Source organism: Phascolarctos cinereus, unplaced genomic scaffold (genome assembly GCF_003287225.1).
Source record: "Phascolarctos cinereus isolate Bilbo 61053 unplaced genomic scaffold, phaCin_HiC Scaffold_1;HRSCAF=81, whole genome shotgun sequence".
In the NCBI taxonomy this organism is placed as follows: Eukaryota; Metazoa; Chordata; class Mammalia; order Diprotodontia; family Phascolarctidae; genus Phascolarctos; species Phascolarctos cinereus.
Window position 1 is genome coordinate 262,372,005 of NW_027555514.1, and position 14,985 is coordinate 262,386,989.

At 39.5% G+C, this 14,985-nt stretch overlaps 1 protein-coding gene across 1 annotated transcript in view; it reads right to left on the reverse strand.

Moving 5' to 3' along the window:
- Nucleotides 1-14,985, reverse strand: part of UBE2N (ubiquitin conjugating enzyme E2 N) — a 42,450-nt gene that overhangs the window by 2,296 nt on the left and 25,169 nt on the right. The window lies entirely within an intron of this gene.

A 14,985-nucleotide genomic window follows, 5' to 3' on the forward strand; every position in this document is an offset into this window, starting at 1 on the left:
CACCTATCAGATTGGCTAATATGACAGTTGTGAACTGAACAAGATATGGTATATGATTATGATGGAATATTGTTGTGCTATAAGAAATGGGGGGGTGGTCAGAAAAACCTGGGAAGAACTATATGAACAGATTCAAAGAACCAGGAGAACACTGTACACAGTAATAGCAATACTGTAATGATGGCCTGTGAAAGCCTTAGCCACTCTGATCAAGACAATGCTCCAAGACAGTTCCAAAGAATGCACGATGAAAAATGCCATCTACCTCCAGAGAGGGAACGGATGAACTCTAAGTACAAATTGTAGTATAATTTTATTGCTTTATTTTTCTTTTCAACAACATGGCTAATATGGGAATGTTTTGCATGATTTCACATATATAACATATAAAAGGTTTCTCAGTGGGTGGGGAAGGAAAGAATCTGAAACACAAAAAATATGAAAAGAGTTTGTAAATGTTACATTCTATACCTGCAGTTGCTCACCTGTCTACCTAGGGAAATGTGGTCCATTTATCTGCTTTCTGAGACTAAGATTTTATTGTTATCTTGGTTCTTCATCAATTCATGCAAGCTTTCCCACCCACTCATATTTCTCATAATTCATAATGTTTGTCATTTTAAAGTACAATAATAATCCATTACATTCCTGTATTACAATTAGTTCTCCAATTCCCTAATAAATACCATTTCCCCCATTTTATAGATTAGGAAAACCAACACCCAGAGAAGTGACTTGCCCAAGGTCAAACAGTTAGTGTGCACAGTTGATATTGAGGGATGTCGAGCTCTTTTATCAGAAGTCTTCCCACTTCACTATGTTCCAATCCATCCTTTACAAAGTGACCAAATTAAGTTTATACAAAGATCAGTTCTTTTCATTTCTCTGCTCAAAACCCCTTCAATTACTTCCTACGACCTTACTATATGAGGGTTCTGACTCTTTTCTAGCCTTCCAAGCTCCCACTTCCTCGATGCAAACTGGACTCTAACCATACCATATGCCTTTGTGCATTTTGTTCAAATTGCTCCTTTAGACTCCAAGTGTCCTACCCTGACACAGACCATTCTACAATGCTGCTTACCCTCTGAAACTTCGTTCAAATGAGGCCTCTTCCATAAAGGCCTCCTCATATAACACAGCTTCCCCTGCCCCCGTGTCCTCATCCTGTATGTGTCATGTTGCCCATCAGACTGGCAGACAGCTAGGATGGCTTCTCATTTTAATCTTTTTCTCCCCCCAGTGTCTAGGACAGTGCTATACTTTTTCATTTACACAGTGCTTTGCACAACAAACTAGATGTTTGTTGATTCACTGAAGGAATCCCCTGGGCCAGTCAATCATAAGCTTTCAGTAGTCAAGGACTCTGTCACTTTAGATTAGATATTTTAGCTGCTATACAGCTCTAGAATCCGCATAATGCAGACAGTGGGGGCAACATTTACTGCTACTACTTCCCATAAGGAACCCACACTAAAAGGGGAGATGGGAAGAAAGAGCATATACAAAGTGAATAGGGAACCGGGCTCCTGCCACTAGACGTTTCTCCTCCTTCCTCTGCCTATTGTTATTCAATCATTTTTCAGTCTTGTCCAAACCTTCATGTCCTCATTCGGGGTTTTCTCTGTTACAAAGATCCTGGAGTGGTTTGCTATTTCTTTTCTCCAGCTCACTGGTCAGATGAGACAAACAGGGTTAAGTGACTTGGTCACACAGCTAATAAGTGTCTGAGGCCCAATTTGAACTGTGGAAGGAAAGTCTTCCTTACTCCAGGCCCAGCACTCTATCCACCGTGCCACCTTCCTGCTTCCTTTCACTACTGGCCAACTATTTCTTCCTTTGAAAGAAGAAAGCTGAAGAAAAGGAGTAGCAGGTTTACAAGTTTATTTTTCTTTCTACCATCATGCAGGTAAGGTTAAACATCTTTTGGGGGCAGGAATCACTTAACTAGGAAAACACTCAGATTCTACTGTCATACTAAAGCAACATAGGAAACAAAATGAAACCAAAAAAAAAAAAGAAGAAGGATATTGGGTAACAATGGGTCACAATGGCTAGTCACATCCATCTCAGGGCTCAATATTTACCAATAATATTTGTTATCTTTGCAAAATAAGGTGCTGTAGAGAACTAGAACTAGATAAATGGGGGGCAGGAGATAGCCTTTGTGCAGAACCCTAATGTCTTCAAGGGTCACAGAAGGAATTAAACAAGACAAACGAAGGACGTGGCCTTAGATCTATTGTATTTTGATGGCTATAAGGAAGGAAAGGGAAGAAGACACATTACAGAAGAAAATGAAGGGGCACATAACTTACTATTTCTCAGAATCAGACTATGAGAATATACAAACCCAGAAGATGAGAAAAGAAAAGTATTGAACACCTCACTATAATCTGCATGAAGCAAAGGAGAACTGAAAACAGTTGCCCATTTTGAGTTCAGATCATTTCATCCTTTGTACTTGTAATCTCCGCACTGAACACAGTGCCAGTTACACAGAAGGCACTTAAGTAACTGATGACTGATTTCACGAAAACAGGCAGGGACAGGAGTTTTAAAAGTGAGGAACAGACTCAAAACAAATCTCAACTGTAAAGTATGGATGAATAAGGGAAAAAACAAAGGTTAAGAACTAGTAAATGGGATTTGGGCAAGAGGAAAAAGAAGGGTGGTGTAGCATAGCCAATATCATACTTCCTTTCACTATAGTCTTCCTCTTTAAGAGGCATGAGAGTAAAGAAGAGAGGGTAGTTAGTGAGCAATGAGTTAAGGGCTTCACTATGTGCTGAACTCGGGGCTACAAAGAGATTAAAAAAAATTGAACTGAGAAGGGGGAAAAAGATCATTAGATTTGGAATAATAGATAATTAGAAACTTAGAAGAGGACTGTTTTGGTTGAATGTTAAGGTTCTAAGTCAGATTTAAGAGGGTGTGGAAGAGAGTAAGAAAACAGAGTGCAAGCACTAAATGCAGATATCTTTAGGAGTTTGGACAAAACAAAGGGCAAGAATGGGCACCATATTTGAGGGATGGATATTTTACAGATGGGGGGATGTGGGCAGGTTTGCAGGCATCAGGGAAGAAGCCAACTGGAAGGGAACGAATGAGTATTAAGCACTTATTAATGCTGCAGGCTCTGTGCTGAGTGCTTTACAAATATCACATCATTTGATACAATCACCTTTGGCAGCAGGTGCTGTTATTATCCACATTTTACAGTTTAGGCAGACTGAGGTTAAGTGACTTGCCCAGGGTCACACATACAGTGAGCAGACAGGGAGAAATTGAAGATGTGAAGATGAGAGAGAATGGAGATGGAAGTGAAGACATTTTGTAAGAGAAGTCAGGAGGGAATGTGTTTAAGAGTGTCTTGATCAGAGTAGCTATGTCTTTCACAATCGATCTTCCTTACTGGTGCTACTCTTAGTACACAGTAAGCTTTTTTTCATTTTTTTTTTCATAGTAAGCTCTTAACAAAAGATTATTGTCAAGAAAATTTTGAAGGAGCTATCTACCGTCCCCTTTTTACAGAAGAAGAAATGGCTACAAGTTAAGTCAATTGTCTGTGTTTCCAAGGATAACGTCAGTGAGGTCCAAACCCAATTCTAACATGGTGCTACCTCTAGTTAACAACTATTAAGTACCTACTTTGTACCAGAAACTGCTATAGGAAGACAAAAAATGAGTCATTACATCCCATGAAGCATGGGGGAACAACATGAGGAAATGCAAAGTGAATTCAAGGTAATGGGGGGGACGTGAGGGAGACAGCTGGTACTAACAACCAAGGGAAAAAAATCAGGAAAAGCCTTATAGAAAGTGACACATAAACAGAAACTGGAAGAAAGCCAAGACTTCCCAGAAGCAAAGGTAGGGAGAGAGCACATGGGATGCAGCCCTGCAAAGGCACAGTGATAGAAAACAACATGCTGTATATGAAGGACACTATGAAATCCAGTTCGGCTGAAATGTGGAAGAGGAGGGAAGAAAGGAGAAAGAAGAAAGGCTTAGAAGCCAGCAACAGAAAATGACAAGTAACAACAAGGAGCCAAAGACACAGAAAAATCTGTTAAAAATCAGACCAAGCGTTCAAAAAGCACAGTCATAGTTACCTTGTAGGCCCATGGGGCCCATTATATGACACAGCACAACAAAATGACTTGTTCATCACGACTGTGCTGCCAAGAAACGACTACAAATCATATTTAGTATATACTCTATTTAAGACAGCTATAAAGTACATAACATTTCAGGAACTTTCCCATTATAAAAGCTAAAATCTCATCTGCTTGGAAAATTTCGCTCTTCAGAACCTGTATGTTTGCTATAAATAAGACGTCTATCATCCTCACTATACCTGTGTGGCACTTGGAAGTCCTTATATTTGTTTTTCTGGTTTTGGTTTAACTATGAAACCACCTCAGGGCTCCAAAATGATCCAATTTTATACTCTCTCTATGATATACCAAACAGTAGCTGGTGCAATGACCCTGAGCATCTGGATTAAGCAGATACCTAAATACTAGGTACAGACAAAAGGGTGAGAGTACCAGGAGAGAAGTAAAATTGGAGAAGTGCGTCAAGAAGTACCACAGGAGTGAAAACGAATCCAACAGTTACAGAAGTAGCAAGCGTTCTAATCTGAGGACTTAACAGACCTTGTGTAACTTTTCAAACCTCCTACAGTTAGCAGTGAGCACAATTTAGAACATAAAACAGCTGAACTTGATGGGAAAGAAAACTTTAGGAAATGAGTAACTGGGACACAATTCAGAATTCAAACTAGGTTTAACAGTAAATCTAAGGAAGTTTACTTTTTTTACTAGGGACTAATTTCATTTTCGTATTTTCACACTACCCCCTAGTGGACATTATGCAAACATCAAAATCAGAAAATAGTGTGATTTAATGGTGGGAATGATTAGATATTATGAATAAACATCAAACAAGAGTAAAATTTTAACTTTCATATGAGTAATGACTATTAAAAAATCATATCAACTCTGGTGGACCAGGGCATTAGTATAAGTGGGGAAGACAAAGTTATTACATAGTCTAAGCATTTCATTTTAGAGAAAATGAAACTGAGGCTAAAAAGTAAAATGTGTGTCCAGGGGGATAAAGCTAAAGATAACAAATAGAAATTTTAATTCAGTCTAGTATTCTTCCATTGTACCATGCAGTTTCCCAGTGAAACTTGCATATCAGTTGGCTGCTCCAAATGCAGACTGCAACTCCCAAAACGAAATCTATTGAAAGAAAAAAGATGGAATATACTGAAAAATGCTCAAATATACCTGATACACACACACACACACACAAATTTAGATGTTCCTTCCAACAATGTAGATATCAACCCATTCATGCCTACTCATCCTGTACAAGTCTTGTCCAAGTGCCCTCATGGGGGATGGAGTCTTCTGTACTTTCCTGACATCCCAAAGATGCCTGTAGAGAACACAGGGCTGTCTACCAGCTATACTCTATTCTTGCAATGTGACAACCTATTTGCTTTTTAATTTCCTTATTTTTCATAAGCTGCAACCTGCTCCCACCTACCCCTCCTTTGTGTTAGCATTTTGAATTTTTTGCAGTCTGAAGTCTTCTATGACTCACAGCCACATAATAGTTGAAGAATTTTGGCACTGACAACACGGGCTTTTACAGAAGACAATCCAGCTTGCGATTCTCCTATTTAACCATGGGCCCAATCTGCTGTCCATCTACTTACGTATGTCATAATATGAACTGATATTCATCACCCATATGGATAGCCAGGAGGGTCTACAATGTTGCAGAGCTTGAGGCAATCGGCCAATGTCTTTCACAAACAACAGCTTCTGGAGAGTCATCACAATCTAACACAAAATCTTTGGACTCTGCGCTTAAGAGCCTCCTTCCATCAAGGTAGTGAAAACCCATTTCACATCTTACCTGGTGTATTTATCATCAGAAGATTATTGCTATGTTATCTTTTAAACACTCAAATAATTTTGAAGTATAGATGGAAGATACCTTGTTGGAAGAAAATGGAAGAAAACCTGTAGTAGCATCTTGCTTTAACCAAGCAAATGCTTTTTTAAAAATAGCCAGCAAGTAATAAATGCAATGGGATCTTGTATTTTTTTTTTGTCCTCTCTCCATCACCTCCATGTGTGATGATACATAATCTACTGGAGAATATTACATTCAAAAGCCCTTGAGGGTGGGGAAGAGGAATGAATGTAAGGTGTAAGAAGGCTGGAAAATCTGGGGGGAGAGGCATACAGGTTATGAATGGCTTTGAATGCTCAAGAAAGTTTTTATATTTATTTGATCCCTGAAACGAGGGAAGACCACCGGAGTTTACTGAGTAAGAGATGATATGGTCAGACCTGCACTTTGGAAGAACACTTGTTTAGCTGAGTGGAAGATGGACAGGCACAGGCTTGTGGCAGGCAGACCAATCAACAGGCTACTGAAAAAGTCCAAGTGTGAGAAGGTGAAGGCCTGAACCAGGGCAGTGGTGGTGTCAGAGGTCAGAAGAGGGCATAAAGAAATGATGGGAATAAATGTTTACTGACTGTTACAAAAGTAGAAATGACAGGATTTGGCAATGATTAGATTGGGAGGGAGTAAAGAGAGGAGGGTAACACCTAGATTTTGGCCTGGGTGATTGGGAGGTAGGGCCTTCAAGGATAATAGGGAAGTCAGGAAAAGGGTTTTGGGGGTAATATAATAAGTTCATTTTTGGACATTTGGATTTAAGATGTCTTTGGGGATATCCAGTTTTAAATGTCCAACAGGCAGTTGGAGATGCAAGACCAGAAGATCAGCTGAAAAGTTAGGGTGGGGCAAAGAGATCTGCACAGAGCTAACTAACTGAAGAGCTGATGAGGTCAATAAAATAGTGTGGATGGCCAAGGGCAGCTAGGTCGCGCAGGACAGAGCACCAGCCCTGAAGTCAGGAGGACCTGAATTCAAATCTGACCTTAGAGCAAACACCTGACATGTACTAGCTGTGTGACCTTGGGCAAGTCACTTAACCCCAATTACAAAAAAAAAAAGTGTATATGTGGATGGAGAAGAGCCTTCAGGGATACCCAAGGTTATCGGTCAAGAACTGGATTCACATCTTGGAAAGAAGACTAAAAACCAGGAGAAAAAAATGTTCTACAAACCTACAAAAGGGAATATTAAGGAGAAAAGGGTGATCAATCATGTCAAATACCGCAGAGACATCAAAAAAGACGCAGACTGAGAAAAAGCCATTAGATTTAGGAGACTGTGAGTACTTTTGGAGACACATTTTTGGTTAAATGATGAGGTCCAAAGCTAGACTGTAGAAAGTTAAGAGAGCAAGAAGAAAGTAACTGGAAGCACCTACTGTAAATGGCCTTCTCAAGAGTTTAGCTACAAAACAAAGGAATGATATGGAGACAGTAGCTAATGAGGATGGATGGATAAAATGAGAGGTTTTTTGAGGATGGGAGAGACATACAAATGTTTGTAGGCAGTAGTTTGTACCCAGTAGACAAGGAGAGACTGAAGTAAGAGGGGGGATGGATAATGGAAAGGGCAATCTGCTGGAAATGGGATGGAATGGGACTACTTGTGCATATAGAGGGGTTTGCCAAGGAAAGTGGAGATAGTGGCAGTCATCTGGGAGACATGAATTGAGGAGGAGGGAAGAGGAGGAAGCTCTTGTGTATGGCTTCATTTTTTTTTTCAGTGAAATATGAAGCAAAAATCTCAGACTAGAGGGTGGAGGAAGGAGGAGCCATGGGAGATTTCAGGGGGAATGAAAAGGTTTGGAAAAACCAAGGTTGTGAGTGGGACAGTGGGTGGATTAGGGAGATGTAAAAGGATGTGAAGGGCCTCAGCAGTGAGGTTCAGTTGATGTTTCCTCCTTGGTTCCTTTCCAGGCTGCCCTCCAGAATTCCTCCACCGTGTCCCAGAAACCTCTTCATCCTGGAAGCTCACTCTTGCACTGGCACTCACAGATTCTAAGTAGCCTCTGCCCCCACAGCCTCTTCCTCTGACTGGATGACTCTGCCCAGAACCTCTATTTAAGGCGGGTACCCAAGCCAGTCAGTTCACATTCTAACTCAGACTTTTCCCCACCTTTGTGTCCCACCCACTCTCACCCTCTCCAGCTTCCTTTAATATGTTGTTTTCCCGTAAGAATGTGAGCTCCTTGGGGGCAAGGACTCTCTCTAGCTGCTTATGTTTATATTTCCAGCACCTAGCACAGTGACTGCCTGGCACAGAGTAATAATCATTTAATAAATGCCTGAAGTTACCAGTACTTATGTGCCTCCTGAAATTCAAGACCCTGAATAATCAAATGTGAACTAATATATCTCATAAATGGATAAGTCCCTACTATTCCTTGAACATAAGTATAAACACATGGGATATTTAACCCAGGTCAATAAGTCTTTTTACTTATAAGACCAAAGAGAATTCTGAAAATGATTAAGATAAAATGTAAAAAAAGAAAAAAAAAACCTTTAAAATGAATTTAAGTCTAAATGATCAGTTAAAACTACAGACAAAAAAGTGAACTCCAAATAGATCTGGACCCAAATATTTCACAAAATAAAAAAATTAAGAGACTTTTTGAAAGTGCACATGTCCTTGCCAGTTCTTTCTGTGCTCAAGATGTCAGTGCTCACCATACACAAACAGGCACTCTCTGTTTTCTTATTTTCCCACTTTTCATTCAGAATGAATGCAGTAAATCCTCTTCCCTCCCTGAGTTACACACTCCTCCCTGAATCTATATAAGTTATGAAATAAAATGTATTTTGATAAGAGATTCATAACAATAGAAATGAGGACAACATAAAGAAATCCTTACAAAGTCTTATACAACCTTTTCACAGCTTCTGCAAAGCTGTCTCAGAGAGGAAAAAAAATTACTCATTAGACATGTAGTTCATTGAAACAAAAACCACTTGGCCAAATTTATTCAGCTAGCTAATTATACAAAGCCTGGCATATCAACACACTAGATTCTTTCTTCAGCTACCAGCTTTCAAAATCCTCCAGCCAATGAGGTTCTACTACATCATTCCCATCAGTAACCAAGAGAAAAGAGAAAAAATTCGCTACCGAGAGGCTGCTCATCATAGGCTCTGAATATCTTACGGACGTTCTACTACCAACAATTTTATGAAGCCAAATTGAACTAAATGTATAATGCAGCAGAGATCTATGCTGGTGGTGACACAGTTGTAAAGGTGTTAAAAGGCCAATATAAAAGGTAGGTGGGGGTGAGGTGGGGATTAAGGGGCCTCAAAGAACCAAGAAAACACTAACTACCCATCTATACCCCCCTATTATCAATAGAAGATCCTTCAAATAGGTAGTAGTAGTAGGGAACTAAGTTTTCATAAAGGCAGCTAGCTGATGCAGTGGATGGAGTGCCAGGCCTGGAGTCCGGAACACCTGAATTCAAATCTAGCCTCAGAGACTCACTAGCTATGTGACCCTGGGCAAGTCATTCAACCCTCCAGTTTGCTTCAGTTTCCTCAACTGTAAAATGAGCTGGGGAAGGAAATGGCAAACTACTCCAGTATCTTTGCTAAGAAAACCCCAAATGGGGCCATGAAGAGTCAGACACAACTGAAAATCGACTGAACAACACAGGTTTTCTCAAGCCATTTTCTACAAAAGACCACATCTTTACAATTTCACAATTAGCTAAAAGATACAGAGAATATACATTCCCACTGTGCTCGTCTGTTGATTACAAAAAAAGCACTTGATGAGACAGTAACACCACTACACAGGCTGTTTTACAAGGTGTCTCCCCCACATCAAGATCATTCAGGATTCTCTAGAAGATCGACAAGAAGTAGGCCGGTTCAATGATCTTCTGTGATAACAAACATCAGACCAGGTGTTAGAAAAGGAAGACACATTTGCCACTATGATGAAGGAACGCCAGAGCAGGGTCCAAGTTCAAGAGGTATTCCCTCTAAATGGTGACGTCCTCCTGAGGCTCTAGTTCGTGGGTCATACTGTGCTGATCGCATCAAGCCCCACAACATTGCAGAGCCTCCAGAAAGAAATCCGTGATCAAGGGGCAGCTATGTGGTGCAGTGGATACAGCACTGGGCCTGGAGTCAGGAGGACCTGAGTTCAAATGCAACCTCAGACACTTGACACTTACTAGCTATGTGACCCTAGGCAAGTCACTTAACTGCCTCACCAAAAAAAAAAAAAAAACAACCCATGACCATCAAGGCACTGAGTCTGTCCATCCACAGAGAACAAGACCAAGCAGATAAAGCCCTTTTACCTACTCAATCTTACCATAAAAGCAAAAACCCCCAACTTTTCAATACTTACATTCTGACAGAGTTGCTATATGGCAGCAAGACGTGGACTACAACTACCTCCAAAGCCCTAGAAATGAGTTATCACACAAAGGACAATGGAAAGGTGTGAATGCGAGTAGGCTTCAACACATAAACAAAGAACAACTTCAAATAAGAATAAAAGGAATTATTGAAAGAATGACATGATAGGAAGAAAAGCTGACCCCTTGGCAAGAATGATGGATAACAAGTGGACAACCAAAGTGCTCCACTAAGTACCTTTCTCAATGACAGAAGAAATCAAGAAAGCCTCCAACAGACTGGGGGGGGACTCTCCGTGGCCACATGCAGGAGAGTTGCACAAAACAGGCAGACGTGGATGGGTTGAGAAATGCTTCATTGGAAGGAACTCCCAAATTAGTTAGTTGACAGATCCATTTAAGAATTAAGAATTCTGAAGAAGGATCACTGAACTTAAGAGTTGAGAGGGGAATATTATATATTACCTAATTCAATCCCTTTAGTTTCACATATGAAGAAACTCCAGCTCAAAAAGGTCAAGTTACTTCCACAAGCCTGAACAGGCAACAATAAATGGCACTCATGATCCAAATCCAGGCCTCCTGACTCTTAACTAAGTATTCTTCTCACTATACCATATCGTCAAATTATTTGTTTATAATATATTTGATAGTACACATGAAGTGTAGCAATTTATGAACTGCACAATGCAAACATACAATACTTCCCCCTAAAACCCTCAATGCTTAGCTTGAAATAAGATGGAATAACTTAGACCTGTTTGATTGTACATATTTTTCCAGAACATAAGCATCTTGAGAGGACTGTTTGACTTTTCTCTTTGTAGCCTCAGCATCTACAATACCTGGCATCTACCAGGTGCTTCACAGATACTTGTTGATGGACCAGACACAGCTGACAGCATCCATCACTGTATCTTATTTTTTTCTTTTATTGAAGCATTTTCTTTTCATACCACTCCAATGGCTGAGACCTGGGACCCTGAGTTTCTGATTGCTTGGTAAGTATTTGTCATAGGTAGCCTGGGCCCAGAGGCATCCCATCTTCATGCTGTTCTACTCCTCTACTCCAGTCTTCCCCTCCTAACACTTTCAACTCCCCCCCTGGGGTCCTAGGCTTCTGCTTTAACAAGTCCACTTTTACTGACACCTTGTGTGAGATCACATTATTCCTCTGGATTTTCTGAATCTGCTGGAAGCATTGTAAATCCTTCTCCATTGTTATGGGAATCTTTGCTATATGTGTTTCTTTAAAACCATCACACTGTTAGATTCTACTTTCTAATCTGTTCTGCCTTTCTCCTCTGTGCTATGGGTGAGTTCATCCCATTCACGTTCACTTTTATGAATTAATTGTACATTTCTCTCTACTAGATCTTCTTATACTTTTTATTTTTATCTTTTCAGCCCCATTTCTACAAGAGTTGAAGAATGGAGGAATCTGATAAGACTAGTATTCTATAATTGAAATGGTCCATTCCTATTCTTCTGCCCCTCCTTTTTTTTCACCAAGTCCAGACCATGATTTGTTTCTTACATTTTCTTTCTCTTTTTACTCACCCTTTATGATCAACTCTCTGAAGGTGGAAGTTGTTTAGTTGTGACATTTCTCCCCAACTCTAGTGCACTCATGCTGTCTCTCCTTTCCTGTCACTACCAGTATCCCTACTGGATGAAATGTATTTCTGCATCAAATTCTTTGTAGAAGGTGGAGGTGGACACAGGGAAGGAGTAGGAAGTGTTCAATCCTTTTCTATTGAGTTCAGATAAAAGCATGGTCATGAGATGATTATTTCCTTGACTCCTTCATCAATGTTTATAGAATCTTCTCATGAACCTCATTTGTGAAAAAACAGTAAATTCCTCTCCCTGCATCCTCATTTCTTCTCCAGCATATTCCTTTCTCCTCACTCTTCTTGCATCTTTTAAAACCAACAAAACAGAATAAAAATTGCACCCAGACTCAATATCTGTCTTATTTAACTCCCTCTGTGAACCTTTAAAAGACATTTAAGATTCTGCCACAATAGATGAATGGTTAAAGGAAATGCCACCTATCAGTAATCAGGAGGGAAATGCTCTAAATCAATAGTAATTAAAGAGATGCAAGTTAAAGCAAATCTGAGGTTCTGCCTCATACCTATCAGACTGGCAAAAAAGACAAATGAGGAAAATAACAAATGTTGGAGGGGCTATGGGAAAAACAGGTACAACTAGTCCCACCATTTTTTTTTTATTACTGAATGACGTTTCTCCCCCAATTACATGTAAAAACAATTTTTAACATTTTTTAAAAATTTTGAGTTCTGAATTCTCGCATTCCTTTCCTCCTCTCTCCCTCGTCCCTGAGATGACAAGCAATTTGATACAGGTTATATATGTGTACTCATGAAAAACATATTTCCATATTAGTCATGTTGTGAAGGAAAACAGACAAAAAAAAACTTGAAAAAAATTAATGTGAAAAACAGTATGGTCCTATCTGCATTCAAATTACATCAGTTCTTTCTCTGGAAGTAGATAGCATTTTTCATGAGTACCTTGGAACTGTCTTGGATCTTCGTATGGTTGAAAATAGCTAAATCATTCATAGTTGATCACCATATAATATTGCTGTCACTGTGTACAATGTTCTCTCTCCAGGTTTTTCTGAAAGCATCCTACTCATGATTTCTTAAAACATAACAGTATTCCATTATAATCATATACCACAACTTGTTCAGCTATTCCTCAATTGATCGACAACCCCTCAATTTCCAATTCTTTGCCACCACAAAAAGAGCTGTCATAAATATTCTAAAAACAGGTCCTTTTCACTAAAAAAAAAATCTCTTTGGGATACAGACCTAGTACTGGTACTTGCTGGGTCAAAGGGTATATACAGATTTGGACACACTTCCAAACTGCTCTCCAAAATGGTTAGATCAGTTCACAATTCCACCAACAGTGCATCAGTGTCCCAATTTCCCCACATCCCCTCCAGCATTTGTCATTTCCCTTTTCTGCCATACTAGCCAATCTGATAGGTGTGAGGTGGTACCTCAGAGTTATTTGCATTTCTCTAATCAATAGTGATTTGGAGCATTTTTTTTCATATGACTACAGATAGCTTTGATTTCTTCTTCTGAAAACTGCCCGTTCACATCCTCTGACCACTTATCAATTGGGGAATGATCTGTATTCTTATAAATATGACTCAGTTCTCCATATATTGGAAAAATGAGAGCTTCATCAGAGACTTGCTGTAAAGTGTCCCCCGTTTTCTGCTTTCCTTCTAATTTGGCTGCACTGGTTTTGTTGTGTAAATCTTTTTATTTCAATGTAATAAAAATCACCTATTTTACATTTCATAATGTTCTCTATATCTTGTTTGGTCATACATTCTTCCCTTAGCCATTGATCTGACAAGTAGACTATTCCATGCTCCTCTAATTTGCTTATTGTATCACCCTTTATGTCTGAATCATAGACTCGTTTTGACCTGACCTTAGTATACATGAGATGTCTATACCTAATTTCTACCTAAATTGTTTTCAAGTTTTCCCAACAGTTTTTGTCAGGTAGTAAATTCCTGTCCCAAAAGTTTGGATCTTTGGGTTTATCAAACACTAGATTACTATGGTCATTTACTACTGTGTATTGTGTACCTAATCTATTCCACTGAGCCTCCACTCTATTTCTTAGCCAGTATCAGATAGTGTTGATGATTATGGCTTTATATAATACAGTTTATGGGCAGCTAGGTGGTGCAGTGGACAGAGTACCAGCCCTGAAGTCAGGAGGATCTGAGTTCAAATCTGGCCTCCGACCACTTGACACTTACTAGCTGTGTGACCCTGGGCAAGTCACTTAACCCCAACTGCCTAAAAAAATAAAAATATAATATAATACAGTTTACGATCGGGTACCACTAGCAGCTAGGCGGTACAATGGTTTGAGTGGGTGGCCTGAAGTCAGGAAGGTTCATCTTCCAGAGTTCAAATTTGGCCTCAGACACTTACTAGCTGTGTGATCCTGGGCAAGTCACTTAACCTTGTTGGCCTCAATATTCTTATCTGTAAAATGAGCTAGAGAAGGAAATGGCAAATCACTTCAGTATCTTTGCCAAGAAAACCACAACTGGGGTCATGAAAAGTTGGGCATGGCCGAAAACCGACATGCCAACAGCTAGGTTATCTTCTTCCATCTTTGTTTTTCATTAATCCCCTTGATATTCTTGACCTTTGTTCTTCCAGATGAACCTTGCTATTATTTTTTCTAGCTCTATAAATAATTTTTTGGTAATTCAATTGTATGGCACTGAATAAGTAAATCAATTTAGGCAGAATTGTCATTTTTATTATATTGGCTTAGCCTACTCAGGGGCAATCTGACTTTATTTGTGTGAAAAGTGTTTTTATAATGTGTTCATATAGTTCCTGGGTTTTTCTTGGCAGGTAGACTTATAAGTATTTTATATTGTCTATGGTCCAACCATTCTTGAAAGTTATTTGGAAGTATGCCCAGAAAGTTACCACACTGGACATATCTTCTGACCCAGTTACGCCACTACTGAGACTAAAGAACTTTTCTGAGAACTGAAAGCATACGTATGCTATCCCATTGGGGAATGGCTAAACAAATTGTGTTATATG